The sequence below is a fragment of the Miniopterus schreibersii genome (genome assembly GCF_964146895.1).
Source record: "Miniopterus schreibersii genome assembly, chromosome: 1".
In the NCBI taxonomy this organism is placed as follows: Eukaryota; Metazoa; Chordata; class Mammalia; order Chiroptera; family Miniopteridae; genus Miniopterus; species Miniopterus schreibersii.
The window spans coordinates 116,271,589-116,291,967 of NC_138101.1; the positions used below are offsets into that span (position 1 = coordinate 116,271,589).

At 44.6% G+C, this 20,379-nt stretch overlaps 1 protein-coding gene and 1 pseudogene across 12 annotated transcripts in view; one reads left to right on the forward strand and one right to left on the reverse strand.

Annotated features, from left to right (window-relative positions):
• SVIL (supervillin) overlaps positions 1-20,379 on the reverse strand; it is a 239,753-nt gene that overhangs the window by 117,551 nt on the left and 101,823 nt on the right. The gene's annotated exons all lie outside the window — the stretch shown is intronic.
• LOC308563393 (uncharacterized protein C15orf39 pseudogene) lies at positions 1,405-4,474 on the forward strand (annotated as a pseudogene). Its single transcript has 3 exons — positions 1,405-1,428; positions 2,570-4,179; positions 4,232-4,474. The product of its transcript is annotated as an uncharacterized protein C15orf39 pseudogene (transcript).

The following is a 20,379-nucleotide window of genomic DNA, read 5'->3' on the forward strand; positions in this document are numbered from 1 at the left end:
GAGGGAGAGGAGGACCTACTGTGTATGGAGATGGGCAGTTAGAAGGAGCTGCCTTTCACGCCTTCCTTCCTGATAGGCTGTCCAGTGCCTGCATCAGGCGCAGGAATAATCAACTGAAGAAGAAACCAGTGTGTGGTCACCGGCCACATGACTAACTCAGGGTCCTCCTGCATTTGTGGATCTGTCTCACCTGCAGCTTCGGTTCACGAGCCATAACTACTTACTTTCAAGAAGTAGAGCAAATCTGAACAAAAACTTCAGTATAGAGCCTTTTCCAGTCTGTAGGTATGTCTCAAATTTTGGAAAAAAACTCAAGAGGAAAAATGGATTCAGCCTAAAAGCTTGTAGACTTCCCTTGAATGTTAAGCTGTGGCTATTAACCACCAATACTCATTAAACCTTATTATTGAAGAGAACAAAGGGGTCAAGGAGAGAATGTTATAATTGTAATTTTGGATGAGAAATTTACAATGAAGAGGTCATTTAAGAAAGTTCATTCAGTCTAACCTTACATTTTACAGTGAAATATAGCACTCCCGTTTTCTACCCTTACAATTGCTACTTTGAAGATAAGCAAGAGCAACAAAATTTGGTAGAAACAATGACCTCTTCCCCTCCCCTGGATCTTTGTAAAAGATTTCCGCCCACAAAATTCCAGGGAATAGCTAACCGAAGAAGGTTAATTAACACTTATCTTAGCTCCTGTATGCTGCTTTGCTAGTCCCCCACTTGTCTCCCCCTTAGCCAAACAGAATGTGGTTTTTGCCTTTATATCCTCCCTGTTTGAGGCTCCAAGTTTTGTTTTGGGCAGGAGCCTGCTCGCAGTCGCTGGCTAATAATATCTCCAAATGGTCAATTTGGTCTCTGTGTGAATTAGTCTCAAGAAGGTCGGGTACAACATTTGGAGGCCCCAGCGAGATCTAATTCTAAAATTTCTCCAAGATGCCAGGCCTCCACGACTGGCCCAACGGAGAACTTGCTGTCACAGGGGGGTACCCCCTGAAGAAGTTCAGAGCCCCACAACAAGGACTTCTCCCCTGCAGGTGGGAAACTGACCCCTATAGCCATCTATCCTTTTGGAGTCCCTCAGGACATATCAGGAGGTAAGAAATAATTTTAAATTTTTTCCTGGTTAGACTAGTCTCTGGACTCTCACTAATTAGGGCCAGACGTGGCCGTTCTAATTGTGTGGGGTCCCTCCTTGGGTCGGGATGCCGACGGAGGGATTTACCTGGCTCTGAAAATCTGTTCAAGGGGGAGACTGATCACCTCCCCGGACGTATAGAGGTCCCAGTCAGGTTTTGTTGGGTGGGAATGTCATAGCCTCTGAATGAGTGTCGAGTGAATGTGTCTGTAGTCCCACGGCTTTTGCTATGGGATTTGAATGGGCCCCAATTCGCTTCCATGGTCGGCCATGACGACATAATGGTGACTCAGTGCACCTTAGTCAAGGCCAAACTAAGTCACCGTGAGGCAGCGGACGGACGGGCATCTGACAGGGTCCCTTTGGAGGCCTCCCCTCTCCTTTGTCTGTCTCTGACACTGTGCACAGAAAGATCCGGGTTCAAGGAATACACAGAATTTATAAATTTGTTCAGTTTCTCTTATTTCACTTAGTCTACATATATTAGTTCTCCTGTGCTATAATTTCATTTCTCTTGTCTCAGGTATCTTAGAGGATCTTTCTTGATTGAGTCCTATCCCGTTCTCTTTTGAAATCTGCTTTCTCCAAAGATCGGGGACCTAGTCTTCCAAGGCAACCTCTGACTATATCTTTACCCGAGACCCAGTTTTTTCCATTCCTTCTCCTCCTCTGTCTTACGCCGCCTGTCTTATCTGGTTTCCCTTCTCACAGGATGATGGGACTCGGCCTTTGCCTCCTTCTGGAAGACATTAGGAATCCTTCTCATTTTTTTTCCCTTGGCCGCACTAATTGTTTTAATTAGTTTCACTATGAGCAGGGGTAGCTCGAAAATCAGAACTCCGCTCCAGTGTATGCTCAACCATTGGGAAAAGGCTGGTTTTGGCACAGGAGGATATGGGGAGCCCCTCTCAAAAGGCACTGTCGTCCTCTAGTGCTGTTCTCCCCCTGCGGGAGACCCCGCCAGCTGACAAGGACTCGAAGGGAAGATCCCCTTTTGTTGTATACGTTCCCTTCTCATCTAGCGACCTCTACAACTGGAAAACCCAAAATCCCCTTCTCAGAAAAACCGCAGGCCCTTATCGAGCTACTAGAGTCTATGTTTCACACCCATCGCCCCACATGGGACGATTGTCAGCAACTCATGGTTACCCTGTTCACTTCTGAAGAACATGAAAGAATTAAAAGGAAGCCTGCAAGGCAGTCTTGGGCCCGGGGGGGGGGGGGGGGGGGAGGAGGTCCTTAGAAGTGAATAGAGATAGAATTGAACAATCTTTTCCCACAAATCGGCCAGAGTAGGACCCCTTTCCACTAAGAGAACAATAGTCCAAGGAGCCACTGGGAACTCCGCACAATATCCTTGGACATCCCAACGAACTGTTGACCTAGGCAAAAATACTGTCACTCATTATTTCCTTATAATCCTAGATTGTCCCTATCCCCTCCTGGGAAGGGACCTCCTCCGCAACCTTCGAGCCACCTCTCACTCCACAGTGCCCACTAGACTTTGCCCCCTTGACGCTGGGCTTTCCTTATGCGCAGGATGACCTCTCTCTCTGTGGAGCATCCCTGGGGCTCAGGGGGACACCACCTTCCCAGAATAGTGCCACAGCCTAGTGCCTAACAGTGAGCATGCCAGCCTTTGCCTGCCAGCCAGCCGTGCACAGAGCCTGTAAGGCCTATAGAGAAGCCGGTGCAGGATGCTGAGAAGACTACCTGGCTGCCCAGCTGCAGGAAACAGCCTCTCCAGCCCCAGCTCAATGAGCACTCCGGGGCACCCATTCTTATCGAAGATAGTCCATTTCCCCGCACCCCACCAACACTCCCACCCTGTGCCCAAGAGCACCAGTCTCTTCTACAGAACCAGGGTACACTGCCCCCTGGCTCTCCACCCATGCCCATTACTGACAATGTCTTCAGCCTGGCCCCCTACCATGACTATCTGGATGTGCAGACACCCGAGGCCACATCTGAGCCTGATCCAGCCCCAGTCCCCAAGGACAGCTATGACAAAGACTCCAGGGGAACCCTGTCTACCCAGGAGACCTCTTTGGGCATGCATTGCTCACTTAGGGAGAAGTGGGACTGGACTTGAGTGTAAAGAAACCCATGGCAGAGTTTCCTCCTATCAAGGTCCCTAGTCCTGCAGTACACTCCAAGCTCCCTATAGCTGTGGGTGTGCCAGATGCAGGGAGCACAGTCTTGGAGCTGCCTGGGGTGCCAGTGACCACAGAGACCACCCCAAAGACCAAATTCCACAGCTCTGTGGCCTTCATGTTCCGAAAATTCAAGATCCTCTGGCCAGCACCCTTGTCTGCAGCTATGGTCCCATCTGTGCCCACCTCAGTCCCTTCCTCTGACCAGCCTGCACCCATCCCTACATCTGTGCCCACTGGACTACAGATTCTCAAACAGCCCTTGCCTATGGCCTGTTTTGATTTGGCACTGCCCAGTTCTCCGGGTGTATTCATGGCCACCCCAACACTTACTCTGGCTCCATCACCTGCTCCAGCCCAGGCTCCACCTCCAGCTTCTACCCCTGTCACAGTGGATTCCCCAGAGCAACACTTTGCAGGACTGCATGAATTCCTGTGTGATGCCATCTCAGGCTCAGTGGCCCACTCCCCACCTGAGAAGCTGCGCGAATGGCTTGAGATGGCTGGGCCTTGGGGCCAGGCAGCATGGCAGGACGGCCAGGCAGTGCAGGGGCTGTTGGGCAAGCTACTGTCCCAGTTGCAACACTTTATGTGCACGCAGCAGGACGCCTTCCCCCACATGATGTGGGTTGGCGCCATCCTCGTGCCCATCCACCTGGTGAAGGAGCAGCTCTTCCCAACACTGCCACCCGCTTCTGTGGACCACTTGCTGCAGGAGCACCGCGTGGAGCTCCGGCCCACCACATTGTCAGAGGAGAAGGCACTGCGGGAGCAACCCCTGCATAACTGCACCTCACGCATGCTGAAGTTGCTGGCACTGTGCCAGTAGCCTGACATATACCCTGGGCCTGCAGTGGCATGGCTGTGTATGCCACCAGCTAAGTAAGCATGGGGTACCCCCAATTGCCACAGGAGCTGCATGAGCAAGTGATAGGTGACTTTAACACAGGCTGGGTTTGTACCCTCCTCAGAACCCATCATGGCCAGAGATGAGCCAGAGAGCCTATCTCTGGCTCAGAAGTCTCCCATCTCCAAGGCCAGGAAGCCAGGGAGAGAGCTACCAACTCCTGGCCCAGAGAAAGCAGAGGCAACTGCTGGGGGAGGGTCCTGCTGTGCCTCACCTGCCCCTGATGCCAGTGCCAGCCCACCCAGCCACACACTGAGGGCTGAAGTATAGCACTCCCATTTCAACCTTTACAACTGCTACTTTGAAGATAAGCAAGAACAACAAAATTTGATAAACAATGACCTCTTTCCCTTTTCCTGGCTCTTTGTAAACTTTGTAAAAGGTTTCAGCAGGTAAAAATTCCAGGGAGTAAATTCCAGGGAATGGTTAACCAAGAAAGTTAACTAACACTTATCTTAGTTTCTGTATACCACTTTGTTAGTCCCCCACCTACCCCCCTTAGCCAAACATAATGTGGTTTTTGCCTTTATAGACTCTCTGCAAAGACAGTTCAGGGCTATGAGTCTGTTTAGGGCATGAGCCCCCTCGTAGCCGCTGGCTTAATAAATTCCAAATGCTAAATTTGTTCTCTGTGAATTAATCTCTCGAAAACTGGGTATAACAGGGCCGCTGCTGAAGCCTGCTGGAAACCGCCTGGCTTAGTGGCCTGGCACTGCCCACTTAGGGCCACAAGGCCTCAGGAGCATCCTGGCCCTCACCCTGCCCATGGCTGTTAGGTGGCCAGAGGCATCTCCTATAGCATTGGTGGCTGGTGCTGTTTGGATAGCTACTGTCTGGTAATCACTCTCCCTACCCCTCCTTTCCGCCAGCCCAGCTGCCCAGGCGAGGAGACATGCCCTTGGAGCTTCTCTGGTTCTCATCCTGCCCCCACCCCCAGCTGGGCTGAGAGTCCCTGAGGTTATAACTTGAGGTCCCTTATTAGAAAGGACTGATTTCTGTTTCATCCTGAGAAAAGACGTGTGGACTTTGGACCACCACTGACTTGGAGTCAGACCCTGGCTCCTTTGTTTCTTGGTGTGTAAATGGGCAAGTCACTTCCTCTCGAGCCCTTATTTACCCATTTGTAAAAAAGGACAACACAGCCTACCTCGCTGTGGGGATGATGCCTGACACACCCCAGTTATAGTTTGCTCTCTGCTCCCTCCACAGGACAGGGGCCCAGATCCCAGCCAGTGCCTGGAGTTTGAAGCTGAGGCAAACAGAACCTCCAGAAAGTCTTAATGTGTCATAGGACTTGGCTATCTTGGTTTGATACAGTGTACAGTGTATATGACTCCCATACTCTGTAGAGTCATCCCTCAGGAATGCCTGCGGCTACAGCCCTAGTGTTTGGGGTTGGGCCCTAAACCTCAGCCCTGGGGGAGCCTGCCCTTCCCCTAGTCCTCCTTATACCCGCCCGTATTATAGGCCGTCTCCTTAACCGCCTAACCTCCTTCATTAGAGATAGAATTAACTCTGTAAAACTAATGATCCTCAGAACTGAGTATAATTCTCTACCCTTCGAAGGAGAATCAAGGATTTAATTCTCATCACATTTTACAAACAGGAGTGGGGAATGAAGTACAGCACTCCCATCTTAGCACTCCCATTTTCTACCCTTACAACCGCTACTTTGAAGATAAGCAAGAGCAACAAAATTTGGTAGAAACAATGACCTCTTCCCCTCCCCTGGCTCTTTGTAAAAGATTTCCGCCCACAAAATTCCAGAGAACAGCTAACTAAAGAAGGTTAATTAACGCTTATCTTAGCTTCTGCCCCCTTTAGCCAAACAGAATGTGTTTTTTGCCTTTGTATTCTCCCTGTGAAGACTGCAAGTTTTGTTTTGGGCAGGAGCCTGCTCGCAGTTGCCGACTAATAAAATCTCTAAATGGTCAGTTTGGTCTCTGTGTGAATTAGTCTTGCAAAGGTCGGGTACAACACCACAGAGCAATGGAAGTGATACTTGTCCAAGGTCATTTAGCCCGTGTGAGATACCAGGGCACCTGGCTCCTAGGACTTGGCTCTTTCCACTGTACCACCTTACAGCCTGGTGATATTTCCTCCCTACCCCCCACAAGACCTAAGGACTAGAATGACTTTCCTATGAAACACAAACAAGATTCTAAGAGTTTACCAGACATTCTGGGTTAAAAGGAAACCATTAACCATTTCCTGATAAAGCCCATACTCCATAGCATAAGCCCTGATACAGGACATGACAGAACAAGCTGCACAGTAAGTAAAAGCCCTGGGAAAATGAGATATGCCACTCTGTCCTTTGGGAAGTCACCTCTTGTTTTCCATTCATACCAGAAAGTATGTCTGCCAAGGAGAGTGCATATTCCTGTCACTATAGTGCACTAGAACTAATTGAGCAGTACTAGGCCACGTCTCCAGGGTTTGGGCTCTTGGGCTCCTTACAGGATGCAAGCCCACTGCCAGGGCTCTGCTGGGCTGTCCCCAGACACCAGCCTTCTTGGCCTGCCTAATAAGGCAAAGTGCACGTTGACTGGCTGGCTTATAGGTCACCCACTGTTTACTGCACAGACTGGGCTGGCAAGCAAAGAAGCCTACCTTTTGGCAGACAAAGGGTTACCCTTTGGCAAAAACTCTTAAAAGGCTGCACTGTTACTCTATTTACATAATAATAAACTCTGCAGCTGAGCCTGCCAGACTTTAGAGACTGGGTCCTCTAGCAGGGTAGAAGGAGGTCCACTTCAGCTGTATTCTGCAGGGAGCTGTGCTGTGCTAGTGGAACTTCGTTGCTTCCCCAACCCCTTCCCCAGCTTGAACTCAGTCAATCTTGAGAGCAACTTATTTAGCATGCATCCTGTCTCACCGAGGCTCCCCCACTTCAAAAATAGCCACCGACTGTCTCCAAATAGATTCCATGCCCTGGGTCCTTAAAAGGGAGTCACTGGGTCAGGTGGAGAAACAATCCTTAGCATTCCAGAAAATAAGCTTGTGCCATCAAAAAATAAACTGTATTTTCAAATGAAAAGGCTGAGCTGTTGGCCAAATCATGCTTGAATACAAACACCCATTATTTTTAATTCTGTTAAGGTCTGGGCTTGGAGACTCTCCTTGCCCCAGGCTCCTTGGGCTTCTATACATAAAAGGAAAAGAACACAGCTGTGGGAATTAATTGCAGCACAGCCATTACTGAACAGTTTCCTTTAGCTTGTGGCCATCGGTCCTTTTGTCATTCAAAAGGCATTCCACCCACCCACTGGTTCACTAAAATTTGTTCTGTCCCAGCAGAGTTCTGAGCACCGCCAGCACTTCAAGTTTCAGCAGTGGACTGCGATACTGAACCAGAGAGAGGAGAAAGGGCCAGGGAGCATGAAGTAGCAAACCTTTGAGTATAGCACTCACCAAACTACTGTTTCCGAGGCACATGGGAAGTCAAATATACAGCCAAAATATGTGGTGCCCAGCTGGATGTGGCTCAGCAGTTGAGCATTGACCTAGGATCCAGGAGATAGTGGTTTCATTCCTGGTCAGGGCACATGCCCAAGTTGTGGGCTTGGTTCCTGGTTGGGGGTGTGTAGGAGGCAGCTGGTCAATGACTTTCTCATCATTGATGTTTCTATCTCTCTCTCCCTCTCCCTTCCTCTCTCTGAAATCAATAAAGACATATTTTTTAAAATGTGGTATGGCAAGCAAAAACTAGTTTGACAGCCTCCTACTTCACTCTTCTTTTCTGGCTAGTGTCCAGTGTTAACGTTCTGTGTGTGTTGATAGAGCATCCCTTTACAATTTCTCAGAGCCCCCAAGTTTATCATATGACAGCCATTCTTTTGCTTCTCAGAGGAATGGAGTTTGGAGCATCTGAAACCAGAGTTATGAAAAACGGATGCTTAGTTAATGCTAATATGTTGGGGATATAAATATTAGACCGGTTTTTAGTTTTCACTAAGCAGGTTTACCTATTCAGTCCCTAGGGGATTCTCTGATACAGAGGCGTTCAGAAATTCCTGTCTAGATATTCATGGCAAAGAGAAACAGTGAGAAATGTGGATACTTTAAACCAAAAGGGTGCCCTTTAGCTCTGAGGAAAAGAGCCTTAGAAAGCAGTTTAAAAGAGTAACATCAACACCCTGCACCTTCCGAACACGCCTTTGCCCTCACAAGCCTCAACTCTAAAGGAATCAACTTGAATTAAACCTTTATAACCTCTAAGGCAAATAGGAGAGGAACCAGACAGGTGGTCAACAGGTGTGGCCAGAATCTGGCAGGTGTCCAGTTGCTCTGGGCCCCTCTGAAAGAAGAGTTTACAGTCAGCTGTCACCTGCAACCACTGAACTGGTGGGCTTTTGTGTTTATTTGACTCCCAAGCAACTCATTTCCCATTATTTAAGGCCAAGTCAAAGAGCACTGAAGCGTTGTTATTCCCTTCTCTTCTTTAACTGCCAGCTTTTTGGGCTGTTTGATCCCTAATTAGCACTTCCACCAGAGATGACAGGGAAAAGAAGAGGAGATGAGACAGCTTAGCTGCTGGCTGCCAACTCGTGCCAGCAAGCTGTCACCCCAGACTCCTTGAAGAGGAGGAGGCTGTGGCAAAAGGGCAGGTGTGGCACGGGAGGGTGACCTGGAGCAACTTGCAGTCCTATAGGCCAAACCTCAGGATGTTAGAAACTGCAAACTGAAGGTAGTAAAAAAATGAATTAATTTCTCAAATGATAAGCAGTGACTACTGAGCTATAGTCTTAAATTCATTCTAATTAAGTTTAATGTTGTAAAAGAAAATTCCTCTCTTCTAGTCCCTGTGACTCTCTCCTTAACAATAAAGATCTTCCCAGATTTACCCTTCTATTGGCATTTCTACCTTAAGCTAGGTTGTCCAACAGGTTTCCAGCACAAGAGAACAATTCATAGACTTGATTATATTAAACCTGCAACTGACACTCAGTTTTGAAGGTATATATTTAGCCAGCATCCATTTAATAGAACTAGAACCATTGCATTTTCCTACTGAAATTAAAGCTGCGCCAATTACATAAGCAGAATGGATTTATTTATTTATTTATTTTTCATCAGATCTTTTCCTGGTTGGAAATGAAAAGAGCATTCTCTTTAAAATATAAATTATACCACACCGTTTTATCTATTAAAGTATATATGCTATTTGGGTGGCAGAAAGTGATTCTGAAATGATTAAAAGCTAAATCTTCTTCTGCTACCTATTTATAAACTTTATTTTTAAGCATATTATCAGGCTATTTTTTTTTCTTTTTTAAAATATATCTTTATTGACTTCAGAGAGAGGAAGGGAGAGGGAGAGAGAGGAACAGAAACATCAATGATGAGAGAGTCATTGATCAAGCCCACAACCCGAGCATGTGCCCTGACAGGGAATCGAACCTTGATTGCCTGGATCCTAGGTCGAAGCTCAACCTCTGAGCCATGCCTGGCCGGGCATCAGGCTATTTTTATACATATATTTTTATCCCGGACACAGGCTCACCCTGTGTTAAGCTTAGGATATGCTGATATAGCTATAAACCTCCTCTTGCAGTACTGATTTAGCTTGGCTACAGTTACCCACATCTAAGAGTATTAGCTCAAGTACTAACTTTTCTTTTAAAAATAAGTCCTTGAAAACTTGATTCCTTAACTGCACTGTGTCACCCTCTAGTGGCAGGAAGGAACTGATGCTCTTAACAAAGTCAATTTTACAAACACCACTCTTAATAGAAAGCCTCAAGTCAAGACATTCTTGTTTATAGCAATTTTAATATCACTGAGATATGTAAGAGCTTAAATGTTAGCAAATTATTTCATTCATTTACTCAACAAATATGTATTGAGTAACCTATAAGCCCAACCCTGTTCTGGGGCTGGGAGACCTTGAGAATTAGTGAAGATACAGTGAGAAAATTCCATTCTAAACGAAGGTATAATGTCCCACATGCCCAGTCGCCCTTAATTTTAATGTATGTGAAATGTATATTATGTGAATTAAATATCAAATATTCTGGAAATTCTACTGATTTTGTATTGCTGGTTTCTCTCTTCAACTCCTTGTCTGTTGTCACCTCCCCCCAGGCAAGCCCGGAGCTGCCTACCCTGGGCCACTGATAAACATCTGTACAATAAAATAACTGTGGACTGTAAGTACTCATGGAATCCAAACTAAGGAGACTTTATTATCAGCTAAGTAAATGGGTTTTTGCTGTTTACAGTTGTCCATATTATAAACTAAAATACTGATAGTAATAAAAAGTAATAGGCCTGTATATAAACTGATACAATAATATATTCTTTCATATATAAACCTTACAACGGTGTGAACATTTTATTCAGAATCTCATACCTGATGAAATAATAAATTCCAAAGCCACAGAAGCTACTGTTTTGCTCCTCCCACCCCCCACCTCTTTTAAACTGGCAGGGTCAGAACTAATGCTCCTATATATGTGAGACCTTACAGAATGTCAGCATACAGGATGGTGTACAGGATACACCAGGGCAGCAGAAAAACCCTCCTGCCAACTTGGACCACTGGCCAGGGCTGTGTGAAGCTCAGTACTGAGAAGGGTTCTCAGAGTCCCAGGAGGGGAAACCCAAGTGCTAAGGGTCTGCCCAGGGCACAGGAGGGAGGAAGGGCAGAGTCCTACCCACATGCACCATCTCTGCTACTTCATAGGAGCCCTAAATACTGCTTTTATGCTTAGAGCATGTTAAGAGGTTTCTTGAAAACAATGGAAATGCTTTTAAGTTTTGTTAATACACATATTCTATTTTCAACATACATATCTTCAAATATGAAAATAAAGCCACTTGAGTATTTCACAAGGGGCAAGAAAGTTTCCTAGGAGCATAAACTCTCACAAAAGCTGAATACATGTAGGTTCGCCTTTACTGCAATTCTAAAATGAAAATTCTACCTGAACTGCCAAGGTACTATTCACAGTTTCTTGTTGCCAAGATTCTTCCAGTTAACAGTGAGGGTTCCATAATCTAGATTTAAACATCAAAGGGTCCACAGATACAGGCTCGCTGATAGTTATGTAGGACAGGGCAGGTGACATTTTGCAAGGCCTAATATAATTCAAATTACGAGTAAGCATAAACAACCAGTTAAAATATGCAAAGTGAGCTTTGTTAGGTACAGTGTTCTCTTAGAAAAGAAAGCTGAGTTGATTTCCAAGCAACATCTGTGTGATTATTACAAGTCGAAACAAAATTCAAATAATTTATCTAAATGTTTCTTTCATGGCCAAGGCTTAGATAGAAGTTCATTCTACTCACTTATGTTCTTCCTCATTTTTTAGGGCTAGAAAAAGGTAGTAGAAATATGTTTAATTTTAACTCAGTGTCCAAATTAAAAAAAAAAAAAATCTCATTTATTGACTTGTTATACAGAAGTTTTAAACAAAAGTAGGACTTTGGATAATCAAGGTCACAATGAAAGTTATCAAATATGGTAATCCAAGCTTAAACATATTTTGAAGATTGTGGCCCTAATCTATGTTATACCTTAAATTTTTTTATAGTAGCCACTTAATATTTGTGTAGTTAAAGGCAATTGTGAAAAAGGAGAGGTTCTGTAATTTTATACTAACACTGTATATAATGCAATGTTTTGGGTTTTTGTTGTTGTTTGTTTTTTAAAAATATATCTTTATTGATTTCAGAGAGAGGAAGGGAGAGGGAGAGAAAGAAATAGAAACATCAATGATGCGAGGGTCACCAATAGATTGCCTCCTGCATGCCCCCCACTGGGGATCGAGCCCACAATCTGGGCATGTGCCCCAACTGGGAATTGAACCATGATCTCCTGGATCATAGGTCAATGCTCAACCACTGAGCCACGCCCGGCTGGGCTATAATGCAATGTTTTATAAAAATTTCAAACTATTGCCCTTGTTGATGTGGCTCAGTTGGTTGGGCGTTGCCTCATGCACCAAAAGATTGCTGCTTTGACACTGGGGTTGAGGGCTCCCTGGTAGGGGGTGTGTAAGAGGCAGCTCTCACATCAGTGTTTCTCTCTCTCTCTCTCTCTCTCCTTTCCTTTCTCTCTAAAAATCAATAAAAAATATTTTAAGATAAAAAATAAAAAATTTCACACTATTTTAAAAGTACAAACAAGGCACAAACTATCCCAGAGTCCTCTGCAGGCTCTGACAGGAGCTAACTGTTAGAAGTAAACTGGTTAGTGCCTAAAGCTTGGCCTGAGACCTTCACATGAGGAATATCCCTGAAGTTCCCAAAACATTTCAGTTGGGGAACCTAAGGACATTTCTCACTCCCTTCCTGCCCACCAAGAAGTTTCCAGATCAAGGGAACCCATGCATGAGGTCCACAGTTACCTGTTCCATCAAAAACCAGGTTGTCTTCACTCAACCCTGACCAAGTTGGTTATCAAACCCATATGTCAAATGCCTGCTCCTCCTTACTTCCCTTATTGTGCAGAGAAATTCACAGCCCTTGGGCAAGTCACCTCTCACCCAAACTCTCTAAAGAAAAGAATGACACATTATGGAACTTTCCCAATTAGCAACATGATATAGGGGTGGGCAAAAGTTAAGTGCACTGTGCCACTGTAACATTCTTTTGAGCTAACAAAGCTATTGTAATAATCATAACCTGCATGTCTTTTTCCATAGGAACAACTGTAAACCTATTTTTGCCTTCCTCTGTAATTTAGACATGTCAAATATTATTAATAATATTTAACATCATATACTATTAAGCTATAGTCAATGCATATATTACATAAACCCTATAGTTTTTTTTAAAAGACATGTTGTTATATGTACTGACTCCAGACCCTATCCTTGGAGATTCAACAGCCCTTTTATCAATGTACACCCGGTTCTACAAAGCTTGCTTGTCTCCTTGCCCAGCCCCTGCTGAGAGGATGCTGAGGAGCTTCTGGAAGGCTAAGGCCACACTAAGGGGGGAGGGAGCAGGGGCTGGTCCAGTGGTGGAGGACCCTATCATATCTCCTTAGTATGCCTTTGCTACTCTACATATGCTGAAGCAGAACTGGAAGTCCCATTTGATTGGTCCTCATGGAATTTGGGATTCTCCTGGGGGGAGCCCTGGAGGAGACATACACCCTGCGGCAAAGGCTTGCTGGGAACTGTATGGAAAGGGCTCTGGATTTTAGCCCATGCACACTGAGCACGAAGTGTCCTGACAGCAATGACACTTCTATTTACAAAGGATGGTGAAATGGGAACATATGGGTAACAGTTATTCAGCTGAATAGCAAAGAAAGCGAATTCCATTCATTCCTCTAAATAGTTTCTTAATGGGGAAAGAACAATGAGTAATATAAAAACAGAACAAAATACCTTTTGGATGGGCAAAACTTTTAAACTCATTTTTTCAAGACAAAAATTGATACTGCAGAGAGAAAAGGCCTACAGCTCATCCTTGCTCTTGATTTCAGTGCTTCTCTGTTCCTACCCCGACAAGCTGGCTCCACATCCCACAGTCACACTTGCAATCTCCAAATGCCTGGCAGTTCTTTGGGCTCTGTTATACTCTACCTTCCATGGCCCTCAGCATAGAACGAGGGTGCCTGGCCATAGTTGTGTAGATGAAGGGACCCACTTCACCAAGCTGCCCTCCCGCTGGCATCCACATGACTGCCTGGTTTCCCTTAGCCCTAGATGGGTTTTTGACCACAAGAGGGTAGAGGGAGCCACTGTCCTTCCTGCCCTTGTGGCTGTATGGCCTGTGAGCTCATCACTCTGCAGACCTTGTTCAGGACCACTCCAGGACTTTCTTTTTTTATTTTAATTTATTTTTAATCGAACTTATTGGGGTGACATTAGTTAATAAAATTATATAGGTGTCAGGTATACAATTCTACATCATCTGTATATTGTATTGTGTGTTTAACATCCCAAGTCAAATCTCCTTCCATCACCATTTATCCTCACTTTACCCTGTTCTACCTCCCCCACCCCCCTTTCCCTCCGGTGATCATCATACTATTGCCTATGTCTATGAGGTTTTATTTTTTGGGTTGTTTGTTTTGGCTTAATCCCTTCACCTTTTTCACCCAGCCCCACAACTCCCACCCTTTGACAGCTGTCAGTCTGTTCTCTATTATGAGTCTGTGTCCTTTTTCTTGTTAGTTTAATTTGTTCATTAGATTCCACATATGAGTGAAATCATACGGTACTTATATTTCTCTGACTGGCTTATTTCACTTAGCATAATGCTCTCCAGGTCCACCCATGCTGCTGCAAAAAGTAAGATTTCCTTCTTTTTTACGGCCAAGTAGTATTCCATCGTACCAATGTACCGTGGCTTTTGTTATCCACTCATCTACTGATGGACATTTGGGCTTCTTCCAAATCTTGGCTATTGTAAATAACACTGCAACGAATATAGGGGTGCATATATTCTTTTGAATAAGTGTTTCAGTTTCTTCGGATAAATTCCCAGAAGTGGTATTGCTGGGTCATAAGGCAGTTCTATCTTTAATTTTTTAAGGTAACTCCATATTGCTTTCCACAGTGGCTGCACCAGTCTGCATTCCCACCAAGAGTCCATGAGGGTTCCCTTTTCTCCACATCCTCGCCAATACTTGCCATTTGTTGTTTGTTTCATGACAGCCATTCTGACAGGTGTGAGGTATCACTGTGGTTTTAATTTGCATTTCTCTGATGATGAACGATGTTGAGCATCTTTTCATAGGTCTCTTGGCCATTTGTATGTCCTCTTTGGAGAAGTGTCTGCCCATTTTTTAATTGGACTGTTTGTGTTTTTTGGTGTTCTTTATAAATTTTGGATATTAACCCCTTATCAGATGTATCATTGACAAGTATGTTCTCCCACTCAGTGGGCTGGCTTTTCCTCCTGTTGATGGTTTCCTTGCTGTGCACCACCATGCTTTTATAGTCATGCATGATGAGGCAGCAGCTTTCAGATCTGAGAACACAGGTGGCAGCACAGGCCCCGTCTCCTACGGGAACTCCTCCTTCCCTGAGAGCTTGGCTGTCGCAGGTAGACTCTACTGCCCTGCACATATCTGTAATTTGTCTTTTGAAAATTCCTTTTCCTTTGGATGCAAAGTTCCTGGTGAGAGCATTTCAGTGAGCCAACAGCCATTAAGTAACTAAGGGGTCTGGGAAATGATGCCACAGATAACAAGGTATCAGGGTGCAGCCAGAGGGATCACCCCATCCTCTCCTGCGCTTTCCCATCCTACCTTCTCACACAGAAAACCAAGTTCTCACCCAGTGCCAAGGACAGCAGTCTTCACACAGTAAGCATAAACACTAACACTATCACTTAATGCAGTCTTTAGCTGCATATGAAGTGCTTTCAGTATCTCATTTAATCTTCACAAAAATGGACATCTTACAGTGTTTTTTAATTTACAAAGTGCTTTAGTCATTATGTCTTCATGTGATCCTGCTGCCAGGAAGGTTAGTATCCCTGAGGAAACTGACCTCAAGAGAGGTTAAAACACAGGGCTGGTGAGAGATGAAGGAAACAAACAGTTAACTGCTGGATTCTGTACATGTGGGTGTAGGACTGAGGAGGAGCTATTTGATCCCTGAAAGCTGCACAAAGCCCTGGACTCCTGAGTGAGCAGTTAAAAACAGAGAGAACCAACCTGAATTGCAAATTCAAGTTTGTGAGGACGACAGCCCCCAGTTCTCTCTTACCTCTCTCCAGCTCTACTGCAAACATTAGGGAAAGGATGATTCCCTTATGTTCTAAAACTCAGGAGCAACTTCCTTAAGGGCAAGTGGGGAACAGAGACTGGAAGTGTGTCTGGGGCTAGTGGGATAAGCGCCTCCAAGTGTTTTCATGAATCATGTGAAAAGCCTGTTAAGTTTTATCCAAAACTGCTGTTTTCAAGTCTTGGCTATTTGGGCTGTGTAGATGCTGGACTCTGGCTAAGGAAAGGGTGAAGTGAGAGAGAAAGGATTGAAACAAAACTCTCACTACATTCTCTGGGTGACAGATTTGGAACATGAGCTAATGCATATACCAGCCCAGCCAAAACTGAACAAAAACAATGCTATCTACAACCGCCTAGGGGCATCTTTCTGAGCACAAAATAGCCTCTCCTAGCTCCCTCCCAGCAGAAGCTCAGTTATTTTATTTTTTATTAATGCAAGGGTCTGGATAATCCTTGCAAGCCAATATGTCATTTTGTTTAGCTTCAGAAATATTTGATCACACTGATTTTGGGGGGGAAAAAGTGTTCTATAGTAGAAATATTTAATCCCTGCAGTAACTAGTTTGGGCAAGTCAGGGACGGATGAGACACAGAACTTGGGCCCCAAAGAGTGGTGGTCCCATGACTGACAGGAGGACAACTGTTAACACCTAAGACTGACTTTGACCTTCAGGCACACTCATAGGGTAACAGCTGTTTTTCCCTCTTGCCTGGAAAATTTAGAACACATTCTAAATCATAAGAATATTTTCCTTTTATTTTTTCTACATTTTGGGGGGTTCAGTTTTGTTTTAAAAATTTTTGTAGTCTTCCAGCAGGAAGCAAAAATAAGAGAATCAATTCCCAGATGGTCACACAGACGAGATTTGGGTTTCTCATGAGATGTAAGGACAATGGCCCACAGGGTGAATGAACTTCATAGTAAATGTGAAAGATGTCCATCAAGTATATACTAAGTAGAGTATTGCTGATTGGAGCCCTCCTCTGTGTGGCTTGCTATACTGAATGCTTGCTATACTGAATGCTTACTATTCTGAATGCTTGCTATTCTGAATAGAAGCAGCAGAGGTGGGGATTGGAGATCATTCATACATAGCCCATGGAATGAACTGATAAAATACACACAGCAAAAAAGGGCTTTTTTGGGCTAGATGAGATTCTTACAAGGATCACTGAAAAATTTAACTGAATCTTGGTCCTTAGTATATATGAAACCTGCAAGGGGCAGTGAAATTCATATGAGACCTCCTGGTAGAATGACCTTTAGGGCTGGAAAGGGCTTTGGAAATCCTTTGGGCCAGTAGTTCTCCGCTGCAGCTGAATGTTGGAATCTCCCAAGGAGTGCTGAAACCTCCCCAAGCCCCAGGCACAACCCTGGCATCAGAATCTCCCAGGCAGATCCAGGCCTGGGGAACTTGTTAAAGGTGCAGCCTGGTGTGAAAACCATGGCTCCTTGTACCTCTTCATTTGATGGAGGAGGCACAGGTTGGCTAAGGTGCAGGAGCAGTAAAGTTGAGACTATAAGACTCACAGTTTATTTTTTTAAACACCAGCATCATTTACATAGTAAAGCTGATTGCCCGGAGGTGCATTTAAACAATTATTATTAGAGAATATATGATTACAATTTGATCAGTTGCTGAGCTTGGGGGAAAAAGGACCCCAGTTAAACATTAAGGGCTGAAATTATGGGAAGCATAACCAAACAAGTTCCCATGAATCAGGGAAAGGAGATGAGGCAATGGAAGGTTGTCCTAACTAAAATCCCACTGCTGCATCTGCACAGCCCCTCTCAGGTCTTCCCACTATGGGAACCCTTTTGTAGGAGATTACAGTTAGAATGACCAACTGACCCAAATGACACAACAGATACCATAATTAAGTTCCAGCTTATTTCCAACCCTCAGATGGTGAGCAACTTGCTTTTAGAAATCAGATAATATAACCCAGGACACAGGCACTCCCCTCATGTCTGCAGTGTTCCTTCTTGAAAATACTTTTTCCTGGCTCATTTCTCTCTGTCATTAATATATATTACTCATGTGCTAACTTGAAAGGTTTACATTTTGTTGTGGTTTTCCCCCTCTGCATCTCAGAGAAACATGTTACTACAATTATACAAGTTTGTCATCCAAGGAAAATAGCTAACAATACCAGCATAAATCAGTTCCCAGGGCAAAGGCATAAAAAAATCCCCCCTGGAGTTTTATTTCTTCACTGTTTTCCAGAACGCCACATGCCATGTTTTAATCTAAAACCAATGTACACTCAGATTGGCCAAAGCCCCAAGTTGGAGCTATAAGTGATTTTAAAGATCAAAACGTGCTATTCTTTATCAGTTAAAAGAATACTTAGTTCTAAACTAAGAATTGTGTTCTCATGCATTTCTGTAAAAGAGGAAATGTGTTTAGGCTGGCAGGGTTATAGGCATTCTTTCACCCTAGCACCCAGCCACTTCTGGCCCCAATTTTGGGAGGGGGTTAAGCTGGTTTCAGGATTAAACCCATGGTTTTGAGCTCTGATGTAGGGGCAGGTGATGAGTGACATACCAGAGATAATACTTAGTACAAAGAGCAGCCCAGACACTAAGTACCTGGGCTCTTGAGACACACAGGAGTTTAATCCCCAGGCCTGGTGTTTTCTAGATATGTGCCTGTTAGGCCAATTACCCCCCTAATGATGAAGGTTAGGAGGTTGTTCAAAAATCAAAGGCACATGTCTGCAATGATACCATTGCAGGTCTACAGATACCACTGCCAGGTGGCATCCTCTACAGCTCCCTACCAACCTTCCTTTCCTTTCCCTCTGTCCATTTCTTCTCTTCCCATCACACAGATTTCTTTCTAATCTATGCTCACTTGGACCATTATTCAGTTTGCTTCACTCTTCTAATAGTTTCTCTTTTTACCAGTTCACTACCTGTTGGCATCACCGTAAATTCCACTCAGTCCAAATCTGGGGCAGTGTTTGGTATCTACATGATAGATTTAGTCTTGTTCTTTCAAAACATTAGGTTATCATTCAATCTTTTTGCTTTTAATAATTTATGGTGCTATTAGCAATCTGAACCAACTGCAAAAGAAATGCTGTCTGTGCCAACACAGTTTTGATTATTCTGTAATAACTTACAAACAAGAACATTGTGGGCTGTTCCAGGAAGGGTTCCTGACATGGTACATGACCCTGCTGCCTCAACTTCTCTCCTGGCTCTACAAGCCCAGACAGACTACTCTTTAGCAGGTAAATGTTCCTCATCAGAATGGTTTTTGGAAGAACACAAATGTTTCTGTGGCAGGCAGTTAGACCAGATGTGAGCAGAGCAAGAGAGCAAGGATGATGCGCCAGGTACAGAAGGTCACCAGGGCTCAAAGCCCTGGGTGACTAGCAAAGGAAAATTGTAGATTGGGACCTTGTCCCCAGGGTGACCTTTCCTCCCTAACATAGGTGCGGTTTAGACCCCTGACCTTTCCTCCCCAGAGAAAAGTATCTAGGTCTCAGTTGTATTTCACCTCCAGGCCCAGAAAAGCAGCAAAACCAGACAAGTGATGCCATGGTCAAGGCTGACCTCAGGACCAGCTGCACTGACTAAAGACCCCCTCCCCTGGTGCCCACCAATCAATCAGTGGAGACCCTCAATCTGAAAGGACACACCTAGAAAACTGATGAATATTCTACTAAGATCTTCCCCTGGGATCTCCCCTAAAATCTCCACCCTTAAAAAGCTCTCACTCCAGGGAGCACAACCATGCCTTTCCCTTCTCCCTCCCTCTCCCCATCCCCCCAGTTGCATCACCTTTACCTTCCTTACTCCCAAGCTCCAAGGGCCCTTCCTTTACCTCTATAACTTGTTTCCTAAGCCCATTTCTTCTACAAATTACTTCTACTTCTGTGATTTTCCAAATAAATGTTCTCTTATAGTTTGAGGCTTGGCTCTGAATTCTTTCCTAGCTAGACTCAAGTACTGAGGTTGCTGAACCCAGGTCCAGTCTGACCCCACAGGTCTAACAGCTGGTGCTGTTCCTGGCACCCACATTTCCATTCATGAATATATGCTGGTGGGATCATACCTTCTAAGTTAAAAAGTGTAAGTCATGTGTATTTTAAATTGCAGTTTTTGTGGCTTTGCCATAAAAGGTTTAAAGGTACAAACTGTCTACACTGAAAGATGGCTAAATCTAATTTTTTCAAAGAGGGAAGAGATAAAAAGATTATTTAAAATATTTTCATTTGGTTAGGATGAATATGAAGAACTTCTGAAGGCCTGACTACTGGAAGCTCAGAGAACCTTCTCTGCCTTTGTTGGGAGTTCAGTAAAACACGCTGAGCAGGACTGCTGTTGACATGAAGGCACTCAGTCCAGGTAGGGAAGATCTGTGAGAACCCCAGGATGCCTACCCTTCTTCCTCATCCTCTTAAGGACAGAGAAGGAAAGAGCAAATATTGTTTCTAACCCCTTATTCCTTATAAAGAAGAAAAA